The sequence below is a fragment of the Mesoplodon densirostris genome, chromosome 4 (genome assembly GCF_025265405.1).
Source record: "Mesoplodon densirostris isolate mMesDen1 chromosome 4, mMesDen1 primary haplotype, whole genome shotgun sequence".
In the NCBI taxonomy this organism is placed as follows: domain Eukaryota; kingdom Metazoa; phylum Chordata; class Mammalia; order Artiodactyla; family Ziphiidae; genus Mesoplodon; species Mesoplodon densirostris.
Window position 1 is genome coordinate 167,634,637 of NC_082664.1, and position 13,752 is coordinate 167,648,388.

Below are 13,752 nucleotides of genomic sequence, written 5' to 3' on the forward strand. Positions count from 1 at the left end.
GTTTCTACATACTGACTGTTTTTTTTTTTTTTTTTTTTTGCGGTATGCAGGTCTCTCACTGCTGTGGCCTCTCCCCTTGCAGAGCACAGGCTCCGGACGCGTAGGCTCAGCGGTCATGGCTCACGGGCCCAGCCGTTCCGCGGCATGTGGGATCTTCCCGGACCGGGGCACGAACCCGTGTCCCCTGCATCGGCAGGCGGACTTTCAACCACTGCGCCACCAGGGAAGCCCCTGACTGTTTTTTTAAGCCTTTTATTTTTTATTTCAAATTTAATAATTTGCTGTGAGTTGAAAGAAAAATAAAAGCAACTCTTAAGACTCGAATAGTTTATTATTAGTACTATGATTTATCACAGGATTATAAAATGTCTGGAGCCTGAAGGAAACAGAAACTTCAACCTGATTTTATTTTTGTAGCTGGGTTGGTAATAATTAGCCACACAACTAAATCATGACTGTTTAGTCATCTTTTCTCTAACATTTTTCTAGAACCTTCTAGAACTTTCCTAGAACAAATCCATGTGTTCAAGTGCTTCTGGTGCTTCTGGTTCCATGACTCACATGCTCACAAGCTCAGCTCTGATTTTAGCCACCTCAGGGTGGACAGGCAGTAAGGCTTTCACTCACTTCCCGCCAACAGCCTTAGCCTCAAGCATAGGCTTCCTTCTTCCTTTCTGTCCCCTGGGCTCCTCCAACCCCTGCTGGGGGTCACACTGCCTGTTATACACGAACAGCCTGGGGTTCACATCCTCCTGGCACCATCCTCAGCCAAAGGTTAGTGGGCAGTGACAGATATATGCTCCTGCCCCCATCCTTTGGGTGGGCAATTCTGGGAGAGGAGTTCCCAAGGATTTGCCCTCATCCCATCACCTACAGAAGTGACCTCAAAAACACACTTCTGGATGAAAAATATTGCCCACCATATCAGTAAACAAAGGCTGTTGTGGTCATTAGCCACTGCAGCCACCCCTGACTGTGCACCCTGAGGGGATTCAGGATGGAGAAAAGCAGGATACCTGCTCTAGAGAGCTAAGGTGCCTATCAGAGGAATGATTTCAATGAGCTCAGACTCTTGCATCTTCCCATATATAGAAAAGTGCTAAATGTATTAACTTGAGATTTCCGTTTTTTTGTTTTTTGTTTTAAATTAACAGTTATCTTTTGATGTTCGACTACTTGGGTTTTGTTTCAAAACTTCTATATATCCTGGGTCTTACCTTACCTCTTCGGAGCAGTTCCTCAGAGGGAATCTGAGAGGCACCTCCCTAGCTTGAGTCCTCAGAACATCCACCCGAATAAAACATAATTCCCAACTTTTAGGTTCTGCATTTTTTTTTCAGTTGACACTCTCTAATTCTGTAGCTTTCCTCCTGCTCCCTGACAACCTCCCAAATAAACTACCTGGACAAAATCCTTGTCTCAGGCTCTGCTCTGAGGAGAGCCAAGCTGAATCACTCTGTAACAAGTGTACAAGACTCAGATTCAGCAAACCTAGCGTCTAGATGCTCTGTCACCGTCACAGGCAAGTCACTGAATCCCATGGAGCTCTCGTTTCCACGATTGTGAAATGAAGGTATCAGACTAATCTCTTTGGTTCTCATTCCTTCACAAATTCAGTTATTCACTTGTGTTTCATTCACACTGTCATGTCTTCTTTCATTCACTCATTTTTATTCTTCCTTCATTTATCCATCTACTCTTTCTCTCATTCACTCATTCACTCATTTCTATTAGTAAATTCATCCATCCTTTTTAAAATTCATTTCCTTCTATTCTTCTTGTATATTTTCTTTATTTATTTACTCATTCATCCATTGATTTTTAAGTGTCAGTAATTCTTTTATCCATCTATTCATTTTTCATCCATCCATTAATTTTTTTTATCCATTCATCCATTTACTGCTTTATGCGTTGACTCTTTAGGCTTTAACTTTGTCTTACAGTTTCTTTTACTCTTCCTACCCTTCTTTCTTTTCTCCCTTCTTTCTTTCTTCAACTGCTGGTTACTGAGAATCTACTAGAGAACCAGCCTGTAATCTATCATCATTTGAAATAACTCTGCTTAGCACGTAATTGCTTCTGTGGTACATTACAAGAGATATGTGAGGGTATAAACGGGGTGGTTCCCACACACTATAAATGGGGAAAATAAATGTTCCAAATTCAGGTAGCATCGTGTCTTTCTAATAGAGATCTACTCTGTTTAATCATTTTTTTGTTATTTATGAAGGCCATAAGAAGTCTCATTTTAGCCAATGAGGAAAGGAAATTATTTCTGGTGGTTCCTAAGCCATATAAAAGTCATTCAGCAGCTTTATGGGAGATTATACTCGTATCATCTAAGTGTTTATAAATTCAAAAACCAGATGAGTACCTAACAGAAAATGCAAAATAGAATGTAATTGGACATATGCTTTCTCCCAGGAGAAAGTCTCATTATCAAAAGTACCTATTTACTAACCTTCATGCAAAAAGTATAAATCCCTCAATATTTTTATGGGCATATATTTACAATTAAATATATATTGATATATATAATAAGGTGCTGAAAATAAATTTCTTCAAAGCTGAGCATTATAATCAACAGGTTCACATCATAAAGATTATTCAAGTTATTGAATTGGTAAATTAGCAACTGAAGATTTGAAATACTCATGAGCCAGCATATAACCTCCGTGTTGCATTACACGCCCACAGACACAATCCTCAAACTTACTTTGAAGAATCAGGTACTGTGTGTGTGTGTGTGTGTGTGTGTGTGTGTGATTTTCTAAGCTTTTTAAGTTGTAAAAATCTTATTTACTGTCAGTATTTTGTAATATAGCCACATATAGAAAATTATGAAAAACAGAAAATCTATATCTTACTCAAAGATTATAAAATCAATCATCACACAGTTCAGCAAAAGTCCATTCCCCAACACCCTGGAAGCCCTCTGGTTCTCTTTCCCCATCACATGTCCCTTCTTTTTCAAGACTAATTTCTGTGGTATTTAGCACCTTGCATTTCTTTATGATGTTTGCCTGTTTTTAAATTGGATATACATTTGAAATAAATGGAATCATGTAATATTTATTATTTTCTGCCTGGATCTTACAATCAACATTACATTTGTGAGATTTACCTGGCTTTTATGTGTACTTGGACATTGTTCGTTTTAATTCTGCCATGATATTCCATTGAATGAACTTTCCACAGTTTATTTACTATTCTTCTGGCCATAGACATTTAAGCTCCTTCCAGTATCTGATTATTACCAAGAATATTCCTGTGAATGTTCCTGTGTATGAATTCTGGAGAACAAATACACAGGTTTCTCTAGAAGATTCTAGGTTAGAATTGTTTGGTCGTAGGGGATATCACCAACTTTAATAAAAAGTATCAAACTGTTTCCCAAAGCAGCTTGACACTCCCACCTGTAGTCTATGAAAGTTCTCCTTTGCTTCACATTCTTGCCAACATTTGCTATTGTCAATCTTTTTAATTTTGTCAATTTCTTTTTAGTTTCATTGTGGTTTTAATTTGCATTTCCCTGGTGACTGAAGAGATGGAGGGCCTTCTATGATTTTATTCACCATTTGGGTACCTTCTTCTATGAAGGACTCTTCAAATTTCTTGGCTACTTTCCTACTGGGCTTTTTGCCTCTTTGATTTATTTGCATTTTCAAAAATATATATCCTGAATATATAGCATATATTTTTCTGTGTATATGTCCTGCTTTTACAATATTATCAAAAATTATCCCCCAAATTATTTAAGACATGGGAATATATGTAACCAAAAATGTACGGTACCTCCATGTAGAAAATCATAACACATAATTGAGAAAAATTAGAGAAAGTCTAAATGAATACACAGAGAGTACTCATGTATTAGAAGATTAATATTGCAAAGACTTAAATTCTTCCCCAAATTGTTCTATAGTGTAATACAATTCCAGTTAAAATATCAATAGTTTTTTTTCTCTTTTTTTATGGAATTTGGTGAACTTATTATAACATTTATGTGGAAAAGCAAAGGTAAACTGACATAGCCAAGATATTCCTGAAGAAGAAGATGATGATGAAGGAGGAGGAGGGGGAGGAGAAGAAGGAGGACTTGCTCTACCAGATATCAAGGCACCTCGGAAACCAAAGCACAGGGCAACATGGTGTTGGTGCAAGGATAAGAATACAGATTAGTGGAACAGAAGAGAAAATCCAGAGACAGATCCATATACAGACAGAGAGTTGCTGTATAGCAGAGGTAACCTTTCACAGTAGTGGAGAAAGGACTGTCTTATTAATTAAAAAGCTCTGGGACAAACAAATACCTGTGGTAGAAAAAAATCAGTTCCAAATGGAGTCTTGACCAAAGTGTAAAAGCCAAAAGAGTAGAGCTTTTAGAAGTTATCTTGGGAGGTTTTATGGAAGGATATTTTCATGATCTTAAGGTATGAAAATATTTTTTGAACAAGACAGAAAAAGCACTAACTTGAAAGAAAAAGATTAATAAATTACTCATCAAAGGGCACCTTGAAGAGTGTGACAAGCACAAAATAGGTATTTTGATTGTAAATCTTTCTGAAAACCATGACACTTTTTCTTGTTTTTTTTTTAAGTAAATGCCCTGAATAAAATATTTTAGCCCTTTACGAAAGTGGGACTCACTGGTAATTCATATACTTCTGAGATGCAGAAAAGTACCCCTTAGTATTTTCTGGAAGTGCTTTCCTCCTTGGCATATTCTAGAAGCTGCGAGTCATACCTCAATTCATATTTCCTTCCTTTCTTGGATTTATCTCTTTCATCCTTTCTTACAGAGCAGAACGGTAGAGGACTTTCAAGTCCTTTGGCAGCTGTGAACCTCCTTAGAGAGGCACTGACATGCACACAGCCTTTGGATTTCAACAAAGAACCTGCTAGATTTTTTTTTTTTTTCTTTCTCTTCTCATCAAGGTTGCAAGATGGGTTAGTCAGAAGAGGGGAAATTTACTGACTATTCCTTTGATGATGTAGTTTTTATGAAAGCTAATACACCTGATAGCTCATCAGACACCTAGAGCCCTGTGTTCACGAATGGGTGATTGGACGAGACGCCTTCACCATAGTTTTGTTTTTATAAAACCGCACTGCAGAGCCACTATCTGTTCTTTCTGCACATCTGCACATGATAAATTATTTCTATTCCCTTTAATCCATTTTTTATTATTCTTCAAAAATATCTCATGCTTTTTGTCCCTGGTGTTGTTGGAAATAAATCCCTGCCAAGACCAACGCCATTGTCAGGAGGCCAGCGTCTTGCAGGATGGCCGTTTCCTCGAGTTAATGAATTAGTAAATTAGCAAGTGGTGAGTTGAAATTAGATAATTGTCTTAACTTTAAAAATCTCTGTATTCATGCAGCCCATTAACTGAAAAAAATATTTATTGTCACTGACATCTTCACACACTGGGTGTTTCTGGGCTTTTGTGCTGATGTCTTAAAGGGAAATGGGGGAGGGGTTTGAGTGTCTGGTTTTCTGCTTATACCAGCTATGAGTGTATCAGCAGCTACCCCATTTAGGGGCTTCAGATAACCTTCCACCTGCAGATAATATATTCTTATTTCATCTCCACGCTGGTGGTTATTATAGCAAAGACGGGGCTAATTCCCTGCTTTCCTATAGCCAGATTTTTACACCACAGTACCCTAAGGAATGAAATGGATACTTGTCATTTTTGCCCATTATGGAGAGAAAGTTCTCAAATTGCATTACAAATAAATAATAATACTGAATGCTGATACAAAACTTCTCCAGATGCTCTCCAAGCCTTCATGAATTAAACCTCACAAACATCCTGTCACCTTGGAAATGCACTGGTAATTACTGGAAAGTTGAGGATCATTTGGATGAAAGATAAACAATAGGGTACAATTTCAAAATGCTCAGGGTGGGGGGGAATATTCAGCTTTGGGATCTAAGAGATTGAATGGTAACTGTCTGGGAGAACTGGGTGCTTCTCTGAGGATACCATTCTCTCCAGAAAATGGATCTGTCCTTCTGTCTAGAACAACATTCTCTTGAAGCCATGAGGTAGTTGTCCTCAAACTTCAGTGAATGAATAAACCTCCTGGAAAACGTTGTATACGTCCAGATTCTGGAGCTCCACCTCTAGAGATGCTATTTGGAGAGTCGAGGTTTGAGCCTAGGATGTTGCACTTATTTTTTTTTTTGAAAGTGACACCCAGGTAAGTCTAATACAAATGACACTGAGATGTTCCTGAAGCTAAGCAAATGTGATTGTCACTTGGAAATTTTGAGTCGGTATCTCTGGTCTTCCGCCTTTGCGAAAAAGCCAGAGCCTTCATCCTCTGGTAGGTCTGAGGTTGATCAAAATGTTCCCTCTGGTCACCTAAGCAAGCGATCTGTTGGAAGAGCTGCCCAATACTTTGGAAAATGTCTGCCATCAATAGCAATATCAGTGTAGATGGAATGAGATTAGGTGACTGTCTTCGGTTCACCAAGAGTGAAGTTTTAGACAGCAGACCTGATCAGAGGTCAGCTGGTCAGGTGGTGATTGCCATAGGCCTGGTGTGTTCTGAGATGTGTCCCCAATCCATGCTCAGAGCTGAGAGTCTGGCTGATGACACAGAAGATGTATCTCTGAAAAAGACAAAAGGGGCATTTAAAAAAATGGAGATGCAAGAGAGTGCATGTCCCATGAAATCTGGAGACATGGATCTGAAGCACTCTTTCTGCCTCTTCCTTAGCAGAGACTCAAGTAGGAAGCAAAGTAAAACAAAACAGCCAATCAAATCTGAGTCACTTTTCAAGGCACTCCTGTGAATGCTTATTTATGGGATAGACCCAGACTAAATATGTCAAGTATATTTGGATATGAAAACACCCAAAGTGATGCTAAGTGCATTGTATCATTAAATGTGTGTATGTGTATATCTGTGTGTATGTGTATGTGTGTACACGTGTGTTTATGTGTATGTGTGTGTATTGTGTGTGTATATACATGCATATGTGTGTATTGTATGTGTGTATGTGTGTATATGTCTGCATGTGTGTACTGTATGTGTGTATATGCGTTTGTGTGTATGTGCATTGTGTATATGTGTGTGTATTGTGTGTATTGTATGTATGTGTGTGTCTGTGTATATGTGTGTATGTATGTGCATCCTGGGGATGAGGCTTCAAGTGCTCTTTCTGTGTATGATACCTAAATAAACTTTACTTGACTCATGTTTGATCCAAGATTTTTTTTCTGTAAATTGGAATTGGATTATGTAACCTGCTTGTTTTGTCAGTTTTGGAAGCATTATTAGTCTTAAAATGATATTAGTGAGCATAAAAATAGACTAGTGGGGCTTCCCTGGTGGCGCAGTGGTTGAGAGTCCGCCTGCCGATGCAGGGGACACGGATTTGTGCCCCGGTCTGGGAGGACCCCACATGCCACGGAGCGGCTGGGCCCGTGAGCCATGGCCGCTGAGCCTGCGCGTCCGGAGCCTGTGCTCCGCAACGGGAGAGGCCACAACAGTGAGAGGCCCGCGTACCGCAAAAAAAAAAAAGACTAGTGAATATGTATATATATATATATATATATATATACATTCTCTCTCACAGAAATTATGAGATTTACATTGTTCTATTTACTCTTCTGTGTGCATTTATTGATATTCTTTACTTCAACATTCAAAAAGTATCTTCTATATGGCTTGTTGCAGGGTAATCATCCCCTAATTTAAAAAAAATCCATGTTGGTTTGGTAAATTACAATAAACTCTCTTTTGCAGAATAAAATTATTAGGTCAACTATTTTGAAATTACAGGCTTTTTACTTTTAGCAATTTCTTGACATGTTCCCATGTATTCAGTCAATAAACTGTAGAATCTTTTTAAACAGAATCTCAAGTGTTATCTCTCAGGTCCTCCATATTTCTTTCTCAATCTGTATTAGTTTTTAAAAAATCCTCAAGAAAGTTAGGCTTGAATTACATCGCAGGTAAAGGAATCTCTAGCTCCTGTAGCAGAGAAACCTCCGTGGACAAGGAAGCACCCCCAGCACTACCACCTGGTGGGTCTTCCCATCTCACACTTCCCCAGTCCTCCTCCTCCCACTCTGGACCCGTGTGCCTGGCCTTGGCTGAACATGTGCTGACCGCTTCCCAAGTACGCCAGACTGTGCCTTCGCCCATCTACGCCATGGTTCGCACCACTCCCTTCACCCACGATGGCTTTCTCCTCTCTCACTCCACGTGGCTGCTTGTCATTCAGATTAAGTGCAAGACTCCTGGGCTCACCGAAGCATTTCTTGAAACTGTCCTGGTCTTTCTTCTTGTCATCCACTCAGTGATAAACTCCTTCAAGGGAATGAATCCATCTTGCTCATCTCTGTACCACCAGCACCAAGAACTGTCTGGTGTTTGATAGATGAGGGACATACACCTGATGGATGCAGGAATGCGTGAGTCAAAGGTGAGGTACAGGTGAGGAAGCCAAAGCCATGCTTATGGCTTTGGTCTTCTACAGACTGAAAGGACTAGCACCACGAAACCCAAGCACCTCATGATATTTCTATGAAGAGTGGCTATGTACTAAGTTACCAAGCTCTACCTTCAGATACACCGTGAACTGGGTTAACTGAATTTTACAGTAGGCCCATATTAATGGTGGGTAAATTAAGGTGAGAAGATGAGAATATCCAATTCCTACTCACCTTTGTCACACACAGTGACACATAGTGTTTCCTTGAGTTTTTCTAGATTTTGGATTTCTGTACTTTTGAGTCTTGCATATTGTAAATGGTAAATGGATATTTGTCGTAGGACAAATGAATGAGTGTGTGGATGGATGGATGCATGATGAAGGCTCTGATGTTGTCATCATGCATCTCTGGAGGAAATCAATTCTATTTTCCAAACATGGGCACTTGTATCATAGTAACAACATTGGAATTAAATTTAGATTCCTCCATTATTTGTATCTTTCCTAGGACCCGCTGACTGCATCTTCAGGTTTCTTAATAGATGGATTGTTTATACAAGGCCTTCTTCTATTGGCTCACCCCGGATGTATCTCCATGTTTACAATCTGCATTCCCCTGGGTAAAGGTAGGTGGAACCTATCTTTTTTTCTTTTTGCTTTGAATGTTCTTAGAGGCAGAAAGCAGAGATGTGAGTTTAATAGCACATTATTTATTCCTGCCTCTCAGCGGGAGGAGGATGGTGATGTGCCTGTGAATGTAGTATAATGTGGATTAAGGTATGAGAAGCTTTTTATCATGGATAGTCTTGTTACAGATGTTGCCAGCACCTGTTGAGGATGAGCTGCCTTCGAGAAACGTCTCCCCAGCTCACTTGTTTGGGGTTTCTCGTTGCATTACTATTCTAAAGTCCGTCTCCCAAGAGCTTCTCCTTCAGAGCTAAGCTTTGCTCTTTGTTGAAACTTGGCAAACAAAACCTCAGCTTGGGAACACTTTCTTCCCTCTGTCTCCCAATCTCCTCCACCCCCTGTTTATTAATTTCTTCCCAGAGCTGCCCAACTGCATTTAACTGGGTACACGTTTTGCAAAACAAACAAAAATACATAGCAATGAAACCTTGATCCCCCTCCTTTATTTTAAGCTTTTTCTAATTAAAGAAATGTTTTGATTACTCCCCCCCACCAACCCCTCAAAACGAAAAGAAAGTTTAAAATTAGTGGTGACATCCAAATATTCTGGAATAAATTCTTCTTTTTGAGTTCAGAGTTGAAAGATGGTCAAACCTTACCCTAGTATCATGCAAAAGCCTTCTGTAAGCCTTTTTTTTTTTTTTTTTCCCAGATTGAAGTTGTTAAGCAGCTTCCGAGAATGCTCAGACCCTGCAACCACTGGATCCCTCCTTGGTCTTTTTTTTTTTTTTTTTTAATTTTTATTCAAGTGTAGTTGATTACAATGTTGTGGTAGTTTCTGCTGTACAGCAAAGTGAATCAGTTATACATATACATATATCCACTCTTTTTTAGATTCTTTCCCCATATAGGTCATTACAGAGTATTGAGTAGAGTTCCCTGTGCTATAGCGTAGGTCCGTATTAGTTATCTATTTTATATGTAGTAGTGTGTATATATCAGTCCCAGTCTCCCAATGTATCCCTCCCCCCTGCCTTCCCCGCGGTAACCATAGGTTTTTCTACATCTGTGACTCTTTTTCTGTTTTGTAAATATGTTCATTTGTACGATTTGTTTCAGATTCCACATATGAGCGATATCATATGAAAGAAGAACAAACAAAACCCAAAGTTAGTAGAAGGAGGCAAGAATAAGTGCGGCCGCCTCCTTGGTCTTATGATGCTTGATGTCTCTCGTTCTCCTCCTCACCCTCTAGCCCTTTGGACCACAGATTGTGATGCTTAAGGAAATGGGCTCCCTTGGGAAATTCCCCAAACTTCTATACCCAAGTCTTCTCATCGATGAACGGGGGGTACAATGCTTCCCTGCCTCCGAGTGTTGTTATAAAGATGAAGTGGGTGAAAACAAGCCACGCCCTCTGCACAGTGCCTGGGAGCACAGTAAACAAGCCCTAAATACTGCTTGGTGTGTCCTTATGACTGAGAACTCTCTTCTCCCCTTTTCAACCTGTCCCCTGATTCTTGGTGTTCCCCAGAGTCTTATCCGTAGCCACTTTTCTGTTCGCTATTTTATTTTATTTTATATCATTTTATATTTTTGGCCGGGCCACCCAGCTTGCGGGATCTTAGTTCCCCGAACAGGGATTGAACCCGGGCCCTCAGCAGTGAAAGTGCAAAGTCTTAACCACTGGACGACCAGGAAATTCCCCTCTTTACTATTTTAAAATGTCACTGGGATGATGTGAACTATTATGATACGTGTTAACATGCATTGTGCCCTCCCTATGTAGATGGAGCTATACTTCGTGTCATCAAATTCATAGACCCTCCTGTAGGCTCTGTGTTGGGCAACTCACCTCCCTGAGCCACAATTTCCTTCTCTGTAACATGGGGATAATATGAGTACCTACCTGAGAAAGGATTTTTGCATGAATTTGATGACCTAATACCAAAAAGCCCTTATCCGATGGGTACTAGGATTATCCCCCCGTTGTATAAGAAGCAATGAAGCACAGGAAGGTAAAGTCACTTCCCACGGTCACAGAATGGGACAACAAGGGCATGCGAATCCAGCCAAGCTGACTCCAGGCTCACGCTGGCAGCAAAGCATAACTTGGGTAGCGTCTAGTTCCCAGAGGCAGGAAAAAACTCAGGAAGTGGTAAATAGATGAGCTTCTGAAACCAGCCCCGTGATGTCCTCAAATGCTAATAAAAACATTTTCCTGGCCTTAATTGATGAGTGCCCAGGCAGTATCCAAGCATGTCTGCTCTGTCCACATGGACAGGAAATCAAACTGGGCAGCCCTTGACAGACAGCAAGACCGTTCCATCATTTTCTAACCCAGCAACATGAGAAGAAAAAGCAAATAGGCTAGATATTCTTCAGGCATCTATCTCCCCTTTGGGCATCGGGTTCGCACTGACTTCAAAGGAAGCAACGGCTGAACCGCAGTGAAGGGAAAGCGGACCCAGAAGAATTGGGCTACAAGAGCATAAATAATGACAAGGAGCGGAGTCTGGGAAACTGGCTTGAATAATCTGCTGTGCGTTTCAGCAACATACATGATTAAGCTTTCCTTATAAAGTGAGATTTTCTTTTATCTCACAAGTGTCTCCTTAAACAATGTTTTTAATTAGGACCCTTGTTTTCTTTTATTTATTAGGGAAGCTTCACACTTAGCCTGAGATTTGAATGTTCTTAGAAATAAACAGTTTCCATAAAAGTAAAATTTCTTCATAAGATCATTATTACGTTGTATGGGAAATAGAATAGCCCCTCTGGGAATTGCATGCTGTCAAGAGTCTATTTCAGTAACACGTGATGCTCTCCAGTCCGATCGGCCCTGTCTCCATTTGCTGCTACTTCCCAGGAAACCAGAGGAGGCCATCAAATCCTGCTGATGATTAAAATCAAAGGCATTTTCTTGCGTGCACAGATAAATTATCTTTTTTAAAATGGAGCCCTTTTGGAACATTAGAATCCCCTGGTGCTTGTTGGTTGAACCCGGTGGTGAGAATTGGCCGTCATGGCAGAGGGAGAGAGATCATTGCCAAACAAAAACGCTCCCACTCTTTAAAATGGGATTTCAGCTTTTCTTTTTCTTTTTGCTTTCGTTTGAGGATATGGAAGACTGAGGAGAGAATCTGTCAAGATGGGATTCCACCGCACAGAATTTTAAATCTCGGTGGTGTTGGGTAGAATTTCTTTGTTCACAGTTGTCCAAAAAAGTCCCTGACTCTCTGCAAAGGCCGTCCTGGGCCTCGGGCTGACCCCCTCCCTCCCCACCTTCCTCAATGACTCATGTGTCATATAACATCCGAGTGTGAATGTAAGCATTTTCATATGAAAAGGATTGATTTTTGCCACTGACATGGGATTCTAATGATTGGAAACAATATATTGATTTTTTTTCTTAATTAAAGCCATCTTCCCACTCATAATGGAAGGTCTTGCCCTTTGTGAAATTTATATCCATAGTCCTTGGGTGATGTCTGCAATTACAAGTCCCAATGGCTAGCACCACATTTGGGAAGGAGGGAGGACTGACTAATAGGAGGGAAATTATTCTCACTCCCTTCTCGGGATCGGGCTTTTAGTGTTGGTCAAAGGTGGCTGATGGAAGGCTGGATGGATGTTGAGTGTCTCGGCCCCAAGGCACAGCCCTAGAGGGACAAATTCCCCAGGGCATCAGGGTTGCTCCTAATTCATGTGCTCAGAATTCCTTTTATCCTTGTCCTGCTCCCTGAGGCATCTGCAAGATGCCAATAAAGACACTCCATTTTGAGGAAATGGTTTAAATTTAGTCCCGTTTGGTCAAAGCGCCCTTTCTCATCACAGATATCATTCAAGCACTGTCACTGGGATCTCGTACCCAGGTCGCGAAGACCAGAGTCTAGCTCTGCCCAGAATGGCTCAAAACAAACCCTGAAATAAGGAATTGGAGTAGATTAACTTGGGGCCGTATTACCCTCCACTGCTCTCAGCTCCCGCCTCCTTCCCTCTCACTTCATACATCATCGTGGTCACAGCTGTTGGAGACCTCCCAGGACATCAGAGGGGATCTGAGTTAAGTCCTCTGTTTTATACCTGAGTACACCGGGGCCAGGGTGGTTAAGTCACGTGCCCAGGCTTGTTTCTGCAGAGCCCAACCAATGGGAGTTCTTTTATGCCCAGTCCAGGGCCCTCTTTCTGATACCACATTCCTTCAAGCCCCAAATACCACAGAAGCTTTACGGCAAGTTCTCTTGGTGACTTACACTGTGGTCCACGGTGGTCTTTCATGTGGCTCCTCCTGTTGGCCACTGCTCCTTCCCTCATCCCTGGCTCAGCCCCCCTCCCCCTCCCTGCCCTCCCCCCAACTGCAGGCTCACCCTACCCCCACCACTTCCTCAGCATCCTGGCTGGTCTTTCTCCCCTCCCCCATGGGCCCCCTTGCTCCTTTCTCTTTCCTTCTACATTTTTCTACACTTAGCTGTAGATAACGTAGATGGAAAGGGCATACGAAACCCGGGTGCTAACCCTGGCTGCCACATTCTAACTTTATTACCCTCTGAGTATGAGATTTCTCACCAGCAAGGGGGAAATCATATCCATTTGTCTCTTGGGTTGTTGTGAAGATCAGCTCAAATAATATTTATGAAAATATATGTAAACTAAGAAACTAAGAAATA